We start from the raw sequence: 14375 nt of genomic DNA, 5'->3' as shown, positions 1-14375 counted from the left end.
AACAGAAACTTTTGAGTATTGGCTTTAAGGCACACATTCACCTCTCTCCCCTCAATCTCATTCCTCTCCCTCTAGCCACGTTCTCATGCTTCTTCTCTTCCCAAGCCAACTTAACCCACTGTTCCTCATTCTTGTCTCTTTCTGCTTTGATCCTTTACTCATGACTTCCTTTCTTCTTGGAACATTCTGCTCTTTCACATTCAAAAGACCATTACTCCCCTCTTCATCATCATCAATCGTATTTATTGAGCGCTTACTATGTGCAGAGCACTGTACTAAGCGCTTGGGAAGTACAAATTGGCAACATGTAGAGACAGTCCCTACCCAACATTGGGCTCACAGTCTAAAAGGGGGAGACAGAGAACAAAACCAAACATACTAACAAAATAAAATAAATAGAATAGATATGTACAAATAAAATGAATAAATAAATAGAGTAATAAATATGTACAAACATATATACATATATACAGGTGCTGTGGGGAAGGGAAGGAGGTAAGATTGGGGGGATGGAGAGGGGGACAAGGGGGAGAGAAAGGAAGGGGCTCAGTCTGGAAGGCCTCCTGGAGGAGGTGAGCTCTCAGCAGGGCCTTGAAGGGAGGAAGAGAGCTAGCTTGGGGGATGGGCAGAGGGAGGGCATTCCAGGCCCGGGGGATGACGTGGGCCGGGGGTCAATGGCAGGACAGGCGAGAGCGAGGTATGGTGAGGTGATTAGCGGTGGGGGAGCGGAGGGTGCGGGCTGGGCTGTAGAAGGAGAGAAGGGAGGTGAGGTAGGAGGGGGCGAGGTGATGGAGAGCCTTGAAGCCCAGGGTGAGGAGTTTCTGCCTGATGCGCAGATTGATTCCACACAACATGCACAATCCATTTTATTCTCAATTTCCTGTCTTATGCTGTCAAGTCATCTCCGACCCATAGCAAGGCCATGGACAAGTCTCTCCCAAAATGCCCCACCTCCACCTGCCATGCTTCCAGTAGTGGATCCATAGAGATTTCTTGGTAAAAAAACCAGAAGTGATCTGCCATGTCCTCCTTCCACACAGTAAACTTGAGTCTCCACCCTCGGCTCTCTCCCATTCTGCTGTTGCCCAGCACAGATGAGCTCTTACTTGTAGGAGATTGCCTTCCACTCGCTAGCCACTAGCCAAGCAAGCAATGGAACGAATATGCCTCTGCTTGACTCTCCCTCCCTTAGTCGAGACTGGTAGAGTACTGGAAACTCTCCAGGTGGGACACTGAGAGGGGTATTACTGATGGAGAAGTTGAAACCCAGAGAGGATAGCGACTTGTTCAAGGTCTCACAGCAGATTAGTATCAGCTAGGATTAGAAACTGGGTCGTCTTCCTCAGGTCTTGTGCTACTAATTATGATGATTGTATTTATTATGGACTACTATGTACCAAGTACTGTGCTAAACACTGGGATATTTTCAACTTAATAGTACTGGACACAGTCACTGTTCTGCGTAGGGCTCACACTCTGAGAAGAAAGATGGAGTGCAGGTATTTTATCTTCATTTTAAAGATGAGGAAAAATAAGGCAAAGAGAAAATAGCTGGCAGAGCACAGCAGGATCTAGAACTTGTTTTTATGTACTTTTTAATGGTACTTGTTAAGCACTTCAAATGTGCCAAGCACTGTTCTAAGTGCTGGGGTAGATACAAGCTAATCAGTTTGGACACATTCCATGTCACCCTTGGGGCTCACAGTCTTAATCCCCCTTTTACAGATGAAGTAACTGAGCCCCAGAGAAGTTAAATGACTTGCCAAACGTCACACAGCAGAAAAGTGGTGGAGCTGGAATTAGAACCCAGCTCCTTCTGGTTCCCTAGCCCAAGCCTGTCTACTTGGTTTTTTTTTTTTTTGTTGTCTGTCTCCCCCCTTCTAGACTGTGAGCCCGTTGTTGGGTAGGGATTATCTGTATCTGTTGCCTAATTGTACTTTCCAAGCGCTTGTACAGTGCTGTGCACACAGTAAGCGCTCAATAAATACAATTGAATGAGTAAATGAATGATCTATCCACTAGGCCACGCTGCTTCTCCTGCCAGTTATGTGCTCTTTCTATTAGGACATAAATCAATCATTCAATGACATTTATTGAGGTCTTACTATGTGCAGATGATAATATGATGATGGTGGTATTCGTTAAGCGCTTACTATGTGCGAAGCACTGTTCTAAGCAACACATCAAATGCTTGGGAGAGTATAAGACACTAGAGATGGTAAACACGCCAGGTCATAGTGCTGAGGTGCATCATAAAAGACATTTTGGAAGTGCAAAATGAAGGAATGACACATTTCTTGCTCACAATTACTTTACATTCTACTTATGCTATGCAATTTCTATTAATCCCTTTAATCTATTTGAAAATCATCCTTAATCCCCTCCCTCAGCTTTTTCTGTGGTAGTTAATTCCAGTGAGAACCCAGGACTGAGTAACTAGAGACAGTGACATTTCTCTGACTACCAGCGTATTTTGGGATCTCGGACAAGTCATTTAAATTCTGAAGGCCTCAGTTCCTTCTGTAAAATGGGGTTAAAATAGATTGTTAATCTGGGGTGACAGGGACTGTGTCCAACCCAATAACCTTGTATCTACCCCAGAGCTTAGCACACAGAAAGAAGTAAATCAATACCCTAATTATTATTATTCTTTCTTCTAGGATATAAAGCTGCACATTAACCTAAAACTAATTGATGGCAAAATGAGGAGAATAGGATGTCAGGAAAAAAGTGTAATTGGGCAATGCTACTCTTGCCTTTGCAGAAATTTCCAACCATTTCAGGAAGGTCTAAATTGTACAGATACCTGAATAACTTTGCACTTTCCTCTGTGCTCAGTGGACCTGGCCTCAACCAAGAATGGTTGGGTCTGCAAAAGACAAAATTAATGGCAGGATGAAAATAAATACCTTCCATAGACTGTCTGGAGATGATCTGGATAGTATTTGACACTTCAAGGCAGCTAAAGAAAGGGAAATTTGCTGCTTGTATTATTGGTTGCATTTTAGTTCAGAAGGGCTAAAATATGTCTGTGAAGAACGGAGAGCTGATTCCTGCTCTCCCCAGGAGTTGAAGGGATTTTGAAGGATAAGGGAGGGCAGAAACCTGAACCTTATGGTGTTTTCTCGAGAGATGAGAAGCTGAAAATACAGCTGAAAATCACTGTGGTCTAATGGATAGAGCATGAACCTAGGGGTCAGATGGACCTCGGTTCTAATCGTGTCTTTGCTGCTTGTCTGCTTTGACCTTGGACAAGTCAATTTCTCCTTGCCTTAGTTGCCTCATGTAAAATGGGCACTCAGAGCCCCATATGGGACATGGACTGTGTCCACCTGATTAGTTTGTCAGTACAGTGCCTGGTACATAGTAAACAGTTAATGAATCCCATTTTAAAAAATCAAAATACAAAAAATGAACAAGGAGACAAGTGAGCTCACAAATCATGAAATCCTGCTGCCTACGGTGGACACAACCAATTTCTTTCCTGCCACAAGATTTTTGCTTCCAGTCATGGTCACACAGCCTCAGAGAATAAGACTGTGGCACAGTGAAAAACAGGGCTATACACTGCAAACAGCAACCATGGCCACAAAGGACAGAAAAATGTCCTTAGACCAGGCATTTCATTCATTCATTCATTCAATCATATTTATTCATTCAATCATATTTATTGAGCGCTTACTGTGTGCAGAGCACTGTACTAAGCGCTTGGGAAGTACAAATCAGCAAAATATAGAGATGGTCCCTTCCCAAAAATGGGCTCACAGTCTAGAAAGGGGAGACAGACAACAAAACAAAGCAAGTAGACAGGTACCGATACCATTAGAATGAATAGAGTTATAGCTATATACACATTATTAATAAAATAGAGTAATAAATGTGTACAAATAGAATACATAGAGTAATAAATACGTACAAATATATGCAAATGCTGAGGGAACGGGAAGGGGGTAGAGTGGAAGAAGGGAAGGGAGGTGATGGGGGAGAATGAGGAGGAGAGGCAAAAGGGGGGAATCAGTCTGTGAAGGCCTCCTGGAGGAGGTTAGCTCTCAGTAGGGCTTTGAAGGGAGTAAGAGAGCTAGTTTGGCGGATGTGTGGAGTGAGGCCATTCCAGGCCAGAGACAGGACGTGGGCCAGGGGTCGACGTCAGGACAGGTGAGAATGAGGCACAGTTAGGAGGTTAGCGACAGAGAAGAGGACGGTGCGGGCTGGGCTGGAGAAGGAGAGAAGGGAGGTGAGGAGCTTCCTCACTCTTGGCTTCAAGGCTCTCCATCATCTTACCCCCCAACCTCACATCCCTTCTCTCCTTCTCCAGCCCAGCCTGCACCCTCCACTCCTCTGCTGCTAACCTCCTCACTGTGCCTCGTTCTTGCCTGTCCCACTGTCGACTCCCAGCCCACATCCTTCCCCAGGCCTGCAATGCCCTCCCTCCACTCATCCACCAAGCTAACTCTCTTCCTCCCTTCAAAGCCCTACTAAGAGCTCACCTCCTCCAGTAGGCCTTCCCAGACTGAGCCCCCTTTTCACTCTCCTCCTCCCCATCCCCCCGCCCTAACTCCTTCCCCTCCCCACAGCACTTGCATATATTTGTACGGATTTATTTCTCTTTATTTTACCTGTACATTTTTACTATTCTATTCATTTTGTTAATGATGTGCATATAGCTTTAATTCTATTTGTTCTGACGATTTTGACACCCGTCTACATGTTCTATTTTGTTATGTTGTCTGTCTCTGCTTTCTCGACTGTGAGCCCATTGTTGGTAGGGACTGTCTCTATATGTTGCTGACTTGTATTTCCCAAGCGCTTGGTACAGTGTTCTGCACACAGTAAGCGCTCAATAAATACGATTAAATGAATGAATGAATGAACGAATGAATATTTTTACATAGAGAAGCAACATGGCATAATGGAAAGAGCACGGCCCTGGGAGCCAGAGGACCTGGGTTCTAATCCCAGCTTCGCCATTTCTCTGCTGTGTGCCTTTGGGCAAGTAACTTCACTTCTCTGGGCTTCAGTTGCCTCATCTTTAAAATGGTGATTAAAGCTGTGAGGCCCATGTGGACAGGGAGGAATACTCCTGTACCTCCGCAGCACTTCGTACAGTACTTGGTTCATGATAAGCATTAAACAAATACAATTATTCTTATGCCATAATTATCCAGAGGGGAGGGCATGCAGAAAGGTGGATGGGAAGTTTGTGGGTGAAGAGCGGTGTTGGCTGCATGGCAGTTTCTCTGCCACGGAGACTGAGTCTGAGGAGCAAGCAGCTCTGCGGATGCCTGTTGGGTTTGTATAAATTAGGATACATATAATTTTATTGTCCCCAACCTCACCCCTCCTCTCACTGCATGAGATGCTTGCTTTTACTTCTGGAAGACTAGGATTCACCTAGGGCTGTGATCTTCTGTGAGAGCTTGGGCAAGTCACTTCATTGGAAAGACCCCGGGCTTGGGAGTCAGAGGTCATGGGTTCTAATCCTGGCTCCACCACTTTGTCAGCTGTGTGACTTTGGGCAAGATAGTTAACTTCTCTGTGTCTCAGTTAACTCATTTGTAAAATGGGGATTAAGACTGTGAGCCCCACGAGGGACAACCTAAATACCCTGTATCTCACCCAGTGCTTAGAACAGTGCTTGGCATATAGTAAGCGCTTAACAAATATCATCAATATCATCTTTGATATCAATATCATCTTTGTACCTCAGTTACCTCAACTTTAAAATGGGGACTTTAAGTCCCATGTGGGACAGGGACTGTGTCCAACCTGATTACTTTGTATCTACCCCAGTGCTTAGAACAGTGCTTGGCACATAAGTGCTCAACAAATACCATTTTATTATTATTATTATCTTGAACAGTCAGGCTGCAGTGCTTGCCTGTTATGAAGTCAAGAGGACAGGTACAAGCAATGGACTGAGCTCAGTTGGATTCCTGTTGTGGGAAGAAGGTGTCTGTTACATTGTTATATTGTACTCTCCCAAGGACTAAGTACAGTGCTCTGCAAGCAGTAAGCACTCAGTAAATTCAGTTGATTAATTAATCAAATTCTAGCCAAATCTGAGTTGAAAACATGCATTGCATGTGAGCTGAGTACATCTTTTAAGAAGAGTCAATAACACTATTATCATTTGTTTGAAGCAATGAACACTGTGTCAAAGTCTTTCCTGAAAGTTATTTGTTTAATAGTTGTGACATTTGTTTAAAGCTTATGTGCCAAGCACTGTAATAATAATGATAATGTTGATATTTGTTAAGCACCTACTATGAGCCAAACACTGTTCTAAGCACTTGGGTAAATACAAGGTAATTAGGTTGCCCCACGTGGGGCTCACAGTCTTAATCCCCGTTTTACAGATGAGGGAACTGAGGCACAGAGAAATGACTTGCCCAAAGTCACACCCTGGGGTAGATACAAGATAAGGCCCCATGCTGGGCTCACAGTCTAAGTAGATGGGAGAAATGGCTGGGAAGATAAGGGAGCTGAGGTGCATAGAAGTTGTTGCTTGCCCAAGGTAACACAGCAGGTGAACTGCTGAGGCAGGATTAGAACCCAAGTGCTCTGACAGCCAGGCCTGTGCTCTTATGGGAAGCAGTATGGCATAATGGATAGAGCACAGCCCTGGGAGTAAGAAGGTCATGGGTTCTAATCCCAGTTCCACCACCTAATAATAATGATAACAACAATACTAACAATTGTGGCATTTGTTAAGCACTTACTATGTGCCAAGCACTGTTCTAAGCACTGGGGTACATACAAGGTCATCAGGTTGTCCCACGTGGGGCTCACAGTCTTCATCCCCATTTGACAGATGAGATAACTGAGGCACCGAGAAGTGGAGTGACTTGCCCAAAGTCACACAGCTAAGTGGTGGAGCTGGGATTAGAACCCATGACCTCTGACTCCCAAGCCTGTGCATTTTCCACTAAGCCACACTTGTCTGCTGTGTGACCTTGGCAAATCACTTAACTTCTCTGTGCCTCAGTTACCTCATCTATGAAATGGTGATTGAGATTGTGAGCCCCATGTTGGGCAGGGACTGTGTCCAACCCAATTTGGTTGTGTCAACCCCAACACTTAGTACAGTGGCTGGCACAAAGTAAGCACTTAACAAATACCAGTATTATCATAATTATTTCCACTAATAATAATAACAATAGTATTTGTAAAGCGCTTACTATGTGCAAAGCACTGTTCTAAGCACTATTTCCACAGCACTTCTTTAGAGTTGGAAGGCCCAAGTCGGTATAACTTCCCAGACAATACTCCAGAGAAAAAGACCGGAGATCACCGTAGAACTGGTAATGATGGTTAGTATAAAACCTTTATCCAATCAAGTTTAACTGCAAGTGAAATGGAGGTGTCTTCAGTCGGTTGCATTAAACTTGAGCCTGCTTTAATCTTTTCTGAGAGCATGTCTCCAGGACTAGGGCAGCTAAGAGTCTCATTTTCTCCAAAGGTGGAAATGGATGTACAGGCCAGTGTGAATGCAGTGATCTGCCCCTTACTTCCTCCAGACTTGAGGATAAATCGATAGAATCGGTCATGACTTGTGCTTTCTGGAGAGAGGGGATAGTAAGCCTAGTAGGAAGCAATACGGCCTAGTGGATAGAGCACGGACCTGGGACTCAGAAGGGCATGAGTTCTAATCCCAGCTCTGCCACTTGTCTGCTTTTTGACCTTGAGCAAATCACTGTAACTTCTCTATTCCTCAGTTCCCTCATCTGGAAAATGATCATAATAATAATTATGGTATTTGTTAAGAATTTACTATGTTCACGGCACTGTTCTAAGTGCTGAAGTTAATACAAGATAATCAGATTGCATACAGCCCCTGTTCATTCATTCATTCATTCATTCAATCGTAAGTGCTTGGGAAGTACAAATTGGCAACATATAGAGACGGTCCCTACTTAACAACAGGCTCACAGTCTAGAAGGGGGAGACAGACAACAAAACAAAACACGAAGACAGGTGTCAAAGCCGTCAGAACAAATAGAATTAAAGCTATATGCACATCATTAACAAAATAAATAGACTAGTAAATATGTACAGGTAAAATAAATACAGTAATTAATGTGTATAAATATATATGCCAGTGCTGTGGGGAGGGGAAGGAGGTAGTGCAGGGGGTATGGGGAGGAGGAGTGGAAAAGGGGGGGTGGCTCAGTCTGGGAAGGCCTCTTGGAGGAAGTGAGCTCTCAGTAGGGCTTTGAAAGGAGGAAGAGAGCTACCTTGGCGGATGTGCGGAGGGAGGGCATTGCAGGCGAGGGGTAGGACGTGGGGCCAGGGGTCAACGGTGGGACAGGCGAGAACGAGGCACAGTGTGGAGGTTAGCGGCAGAGGAATGGAGGATGCGGGCTGGGCTGTGGAAGGAGAGAAGGGAGGTGAGGTAGGAGGGGGCGAGGGTATGGAGAGCCTTGAAACCCGAGAGTGAGGAGTTTTTGCTTGATTTGTAAGTTGACAGGCAACCACTTGAGATTAAGTGACCTGCCCAAGGCCACTCAGCAGACAGGTTGCAGAGCCGAGATTAGAACCACAACCTTCTGATTCCCAGGCCTGTGCTCTATCCACTAAACCATGCTGTTTCTACAAGGATTAAGAGTGAGTCACATGTTGGACAGGGACTGTGTCCAACCCAATTATCTCGTATCTACCCCAGTGCTTAGAACAGTGTCTGGCCCGTAGTATTTACTTAGCAAATACAAAAATGATTAATTATTGTTATTATTATTATTGCTTCCCCAGGATTCATTTACTATTGAGTAGGGTTTGGTAACGAGAATTATTTAGGACTAGTAAAAGTTGGGTTTATCATATAATCTTCTTTTCTCGTGGTATGTTAAAGCACCTACTATGTGCTAGTTATTGTTTTAAGCCCTGAAGTACTTGCAAGACCATCAGGTTGGACACATTCCATGTCCCACGTGGCACACACAGTCTTAATCCCATTTTACAGATAGAGTAACTGAGGGACAGACGGGTGAGGTGACTTGTCCCAGCTCGCACTGCAGACAACCGGCAGAGCCAGGATTAGAACCCAGGTGCTCTGATTCCCAGGCCCATGCTTTTTTCCAGTAGACCATACTGTTTCTCCTTATCCTTTCCAAGTTGTAAGGGACTGTGGGATAGTATCTTCTTTCCCGGGATCCTCTTCCCTAGTCAGATCCTTTCGGACCCTACTCTCCCTTTTTTTGCCCCAATTCCACAAGATAAGTGCTCACGGCTCACAATGTAACTGATCCAGAGGAAAGAACACTGGTCTGGAAGTCGGGAGACTTGGGTTCTAATCCTGGCTCCCTTACTTGTCTACTTGCCCAAGGTCATGTCTTGTAACACCAAACTTTCCTGTGCCTCAGTTTCCTCATCTGTAAAATGGTAATTCACTACCTATTCTTCCTTCTACTTAGACTTTGTGAGCCAGTCATAACACAGTGCTTGGCACATAGTAAACACTTTACATATGCCATAATCAGTATTATTATTCTGTATGTATCAATGAATCCGTTGGATTTATTGAGAAATTTCTGTTCGCAGAACACAGCAATAAGCACTTCAGAGAGTACGATAGAGTTTAACTCATTCACTCATTCTTTCAATTCAGTCACATTTATTGAGCACTGACTGTGGGCAGAGCACTGTACTAAGCGCTTGGAAAGTACAATTCAGCAGTAAAGAGTGACTGTTCCTGCCCACAACAGGCTTACAGTCTAGAAGGGGGAAAACAGACATCAGAACAAGTAAACAGGCATCAATAGCATCAATAAAAGTAAATAGAATTATAGATTATGTACACATCAAAACAAGTGAATAGGCATTAATATAAGTAAATGGAATTATAGATATGTATACACAAGTGCAGTGAGGCAGGGGGGTAGAGCCAAGAAAGCGAGTCGGGGTGATGGGGGGGCAGAACTGAGTTAAAGGGGGGCTTTGTCTAGGAAGGAGGAGGTGAGCCTTGAGTGGGGCTTTGACGGGGGTATATGTGATTGGCAGATTTGAAGAGGGAGGGCATTCCAGGCCAGAGGTAGGACGTGGGCCAGGGGTCCATAGCAGGACAGGAGAGAATGAGGCACCGTGAGAAGGTTAGCACCAGAGGAGTGGAGTGTGTTGCCTGGGCTGTAGAAGGAGAGAAGGGAGGTGATGTAGGAGAAGATAAGGTAATGGAGAGCTGTATTGCCTGCACACAAGAAGTGTATAGACTGATGTACTCTTTTATATACATTGCGGACTTGTTCCCAAGTGCTCAGTACAGTGCTCTGCACACAGTAAGCACTCAATAAATATGATTGAACGAATGAATGAATTCAAACATTTATTAATCTACATATCCATTTTCCCATCCTCTTTTTCCTCCTAACTGTTGTTCTTTTGTGTCTGCCCACTAGATTGGGCAGATCATTAGGGCAGTGACTTGTCACACCTCTCTATTGTACCATGTAAGTGGTTAGTATAATGTTCTACAAGCAATAGGAGATCAGCGTGGCTCAGTGGAAAGAGCCCGGGCTTTGGAGTCAGAGGTCATGGGTTCAAATCCTGGCTCTGCCAATTGTCAGCTGTGTGACTTTGGACAAGTTACTTAACTTCTCTGGGCCTCAGTTACCTCATCTGTAAAAATGGGGATTAAGACTGTGAGCCCTCCGTGGGCCAACCTGATCACCTTGTAATCTCCCCAGCGTTTAGAACAGTGCTTTGCACATAGTAAGCCCTTAATAAATGCCATCCCATCGTCAATGAATCAATGACCATAGAGAAGCAGCATGGCTCAGTAGAAACAGCACGGGCTTAGGAGTCAGAGGTCATGGGTTCAAATCCTGGCTCTGCCAATTGTCAGCTGTGTGACTTTGGACAAGTCACTTAACTTCTCTGGGCCTCAGTTACCTCACCTGTAAAATGGGAATTAAGACTGTGAGCCCCCCATGGGACAACCTGATCACCTTGTAACCTCCCCAGCGCTTAGAACAGTGCTTCACATGTAGTAAGTGCTTAGTAAATGCCATAAAAAATGAATGCTATTCAGTGATAAAAAAATACACTTTTTGTATTTCAAGCACTTACTATGTGCCGAGCTCTGGGGTGGAACCAAGATGATCAGGTGAGACACACCCCTTTCCCATTTAGGGTTTACAATCTAAGTGGGACTAAACCGATCATCATCATCATCATCAATCATATTTATTGTGCGCTTACTATGTGCAGAGCACTGTACTAAGCGCTTGGGAAGTACAAATTGGCAACATATAGAGACAGTCCCTACCCAACAGTGGGCTCACAGTCTAAAAGGGGGAGACAGAGAACAAAACCAAACATACTAACAAAATAAAATAAATAGAATAGATATGTACAAGTAAAATAAATACATAAATAAATAGAGTAATAAATATGTACAAACATATATACATATATACAGGTGCTGTGGGGAAGAGAAGGAAGTAAGATGGGGGGGATGGAGAGGGGGACGAGGGGGAGAGAAAGGAAGGGGCTCAGTCTGGGAAGGCCTCCTGGAGGAGGTGAGCTCTCAGCAGGGCCTTGAAGGGAGGAAGAGAGCTAGCTTGGCGGATGGGCAGAGGGAGGGCATTCCAGGCCCGGGGGATGACGTGGGCCGGGGGTCGATGGCGGGACAGGCGAGAGCGAGGTACGGTGAGGAGATTAGCGGCGGAGGAGCGGAGGGTGCGGGCTGGGCTGTAGAAGGAGAGAAGGGAGGTGAGGTAGGAGGGGGCGAGGTGATGGACAGCCTTGAAGCCCAGGGTGAGGAGTTTCTGCCTGATGCGTAGATTGATTGGTAGCCACTGGAGATTTTTGAGGAGGGGAGTGATATGCCCAGAGCCTTTCTGGACAAAGATAATGCGGGCAGCAGCATGAAGTATGGATTGAAGTGGAGAGAGACACGAGGATGGGAGATCAGAGAGAAGGCTGATGCAGTAGTCCAGACGGGATAGGATGAGAGCTTGAATGAGCAGGGTAGCGGTTAGGATGGAGAGGAAAGGGTGGATCTTGGCAATGTTGTGGAGCTGAGACCGGCAGGTCTTGGTCACGGCTTGGATGTGAGCAGTAAATGACAGAGCGGAGTCGAGGATGACACCAAGGTTGCGGGCTTGTGAGACAGGAAGGATGGTAGTGCCGTCAACAGAGATGGGAAAGTCAGGGAGAGGGCAGGGTTTGGGAGGGAAGACAAGGAGTTCAGTCTTCGACATGTTGAGCTTTAGGTGGCGGGCAGACATCCAAATGGAGATGTCCTGAAGGCAGGAGGAGATGCGAGCCTGGAGAGAGGGGGAGAGAGCAGGGGCAGAGATGTAGATCTGGGTTTCATCAGCGTACAGATGATAGTTGAAGCCGTGGGAGCGAATGAGGTCACCAAGGGTGTGCGTGTAGATCGAGAATAGAAGGGGACCAAGCACTGAACCTTGGGGAACCCCCACAGTAAGAGGATGGGAGGGGGAGGAGGAGCCTGCAAAAGAGACTGAGAAAGAACGACCGGAGAGGTAAGAGGAGAACCAGGAGAGGATGGAGTCTGTGAAGCCAAGGTCAGATAGCGTGTTGAGAAGAAGGGGGTGGTCCACAGTGTCAAAGGCAGCTGAGAGGTCGAGGAGGATTAGGACAGAGTATGAGCCGTTGGATTTGGCAAGCAGGAGGTCATTGGTGACCTTTGAGAGGGCAGTTTCCGTGGAATGTAGGGGACTGAAGCCAGACTGGAGGGGGTCAAGGAGAGAGTTGTTGTTGAGGAATTCTAGGCAGCGTGTGTAGACAATTCGTTCAAGGAGTTTGGAAAGGAATGGTAGGAGGCATATGGGGCGATAACTAGAAGGTGAGGTGGGGTCAATAGAGGGTTTTTTTTAGGATGGGAGAGAAATGGACATGTTTGAAGGCAGAGGGGAAGGAAGCAGTGGAGAGTGAGCGGTTGAAGGTGGAAGTTAAGGAGGGGAGAAGGGATGGAGCGAGAGATTTCATGAGATGAGAGGGAATAGGGTCAGAAGCACAGGTGGCCGGAGTAGCACTTGAGAGGAGGGAGGAGAGCTCCTCTGAGGATACTGCTGGGAAGGATGGGAGAGTAGCAGAGAGTGTTGAGAGCCGGGGGATGGAGAAAGGGGGGAAGAGACTTTGGGGAGGTCGGACCTGATGGATTTAATTTTGTTAATGAAGTAGGAGGCCAGATCGTTGCGGGTGAGGGAAGGAGGAGGGGGAGGAACCGGGGGCCTGAGAAGGGAGTTGAGTGTACAGAAGAGCTGGCGGGGGTGATGGGCATGGGTGTCAATAAGGGAGGAGAAATAGTTTTGTCTGGCAGAAGAGTGGGCTGAGTTAAGGCAGGAAAGGATAAACTTGAAGTGAACGAGGTTGGCATGGTGTTTAGACTTTCGCCAGCAGCGTTCGGCAGCTCGAGCATAAGAGCGAAGGAGGCGGACAGTGGCAGTGATCCAGGGCTGTGGGTTAGTGGTGCGAGAGCGGCGAAGGGAAAGGGGAGCGAGTGAGTCTAGCTGAGTAGAAAGGGTAGAGTTGAGAGCGGTAATCTGATCATCCAGACTGGGTAGAGAGGAGAGGGCGGCGAGGTGGGGTGTGAGGCGCTCTGAAAGATGGGTGGGGTCCAGAGAGCGGAGATCTCTGTGAGGGAGTAATACGGATTTACAGGGGAAAGGAGTGTGAGTGAGGAGGCAGGTGAAAAGATTATGATCAGAGAGAGGGATGTCAGAGTTGGTGAGGGTGGACACAGTGCAGCGGTAGGAGATGATGAGGTCGAGGGTATGACCAAGTTGGTGAGTGGGTGAGGTGGGGTGGAGGAAGAGGTTGGCAGCGTCAAGGAGAGATAGAAGGCGGGCGGCAGAGGAGTCGTTAGGGATATCCATGTGGATATTGAAGTCTCCGAGGATCAGAGTGGGCATGGAGAAGGAGAGAAGGAAGGTGAGGAAGGGGTCAAAGTCGTTAAAGAAGTTGGAAGTGGGGCCGGGAGGGCGGTAGATGACCGCTACAAGAATCTGGAGGGGGTGGTAGCGGCAAATAATGTGGGCTTCAAAGGAAGGGAAGAAAAGGGAAGGGGGAGGAGGGATAGTGCAAAAGCGACATTGGGGGGCGAGAAGGAAACCGACACCTCCTTCCACAATGAAATGAAACCTTCCACAATGAAACCGATTCATTGATCTACTTGTTCAAACAAGATGGCTCAACCCAACACCACCTAGCACTGCCCAATCGATGACTGGTATTCACTGAACACTTACTGTGTGCAGAGAACTCTACTATTCATTCATTCATTCAATCGTATTTATTGAACACTTGGAAAGTACAATTCGGTAACATATAGAGACGGTCCATACCGAACAACAGGCTCACAGTCTAGAAGGGGGAGACAGACAACATAACAACACATGTAGACAGGTGTCAAA

This window comes from Tachyglossus aculeatus, chromosome 22, assembly GCF_015852505.1.
Source record: "Tachyglossus aculeatus isolate mTacAcu1 chromosome 22, mTacAcu1.pri, whole genome shotgun sequence".
Lineage (NCBI taxonomy): Eukaryota > Metazoa > Chordata > Mammalia > Monotremata > Tachyglossidae > Tachyglossus > Tachyglossus aculeatus.
The sequence above is the reverse complement of the archived record's forward strand: the minus strand, read 5'-3'. Positions refer to the sequence as shown.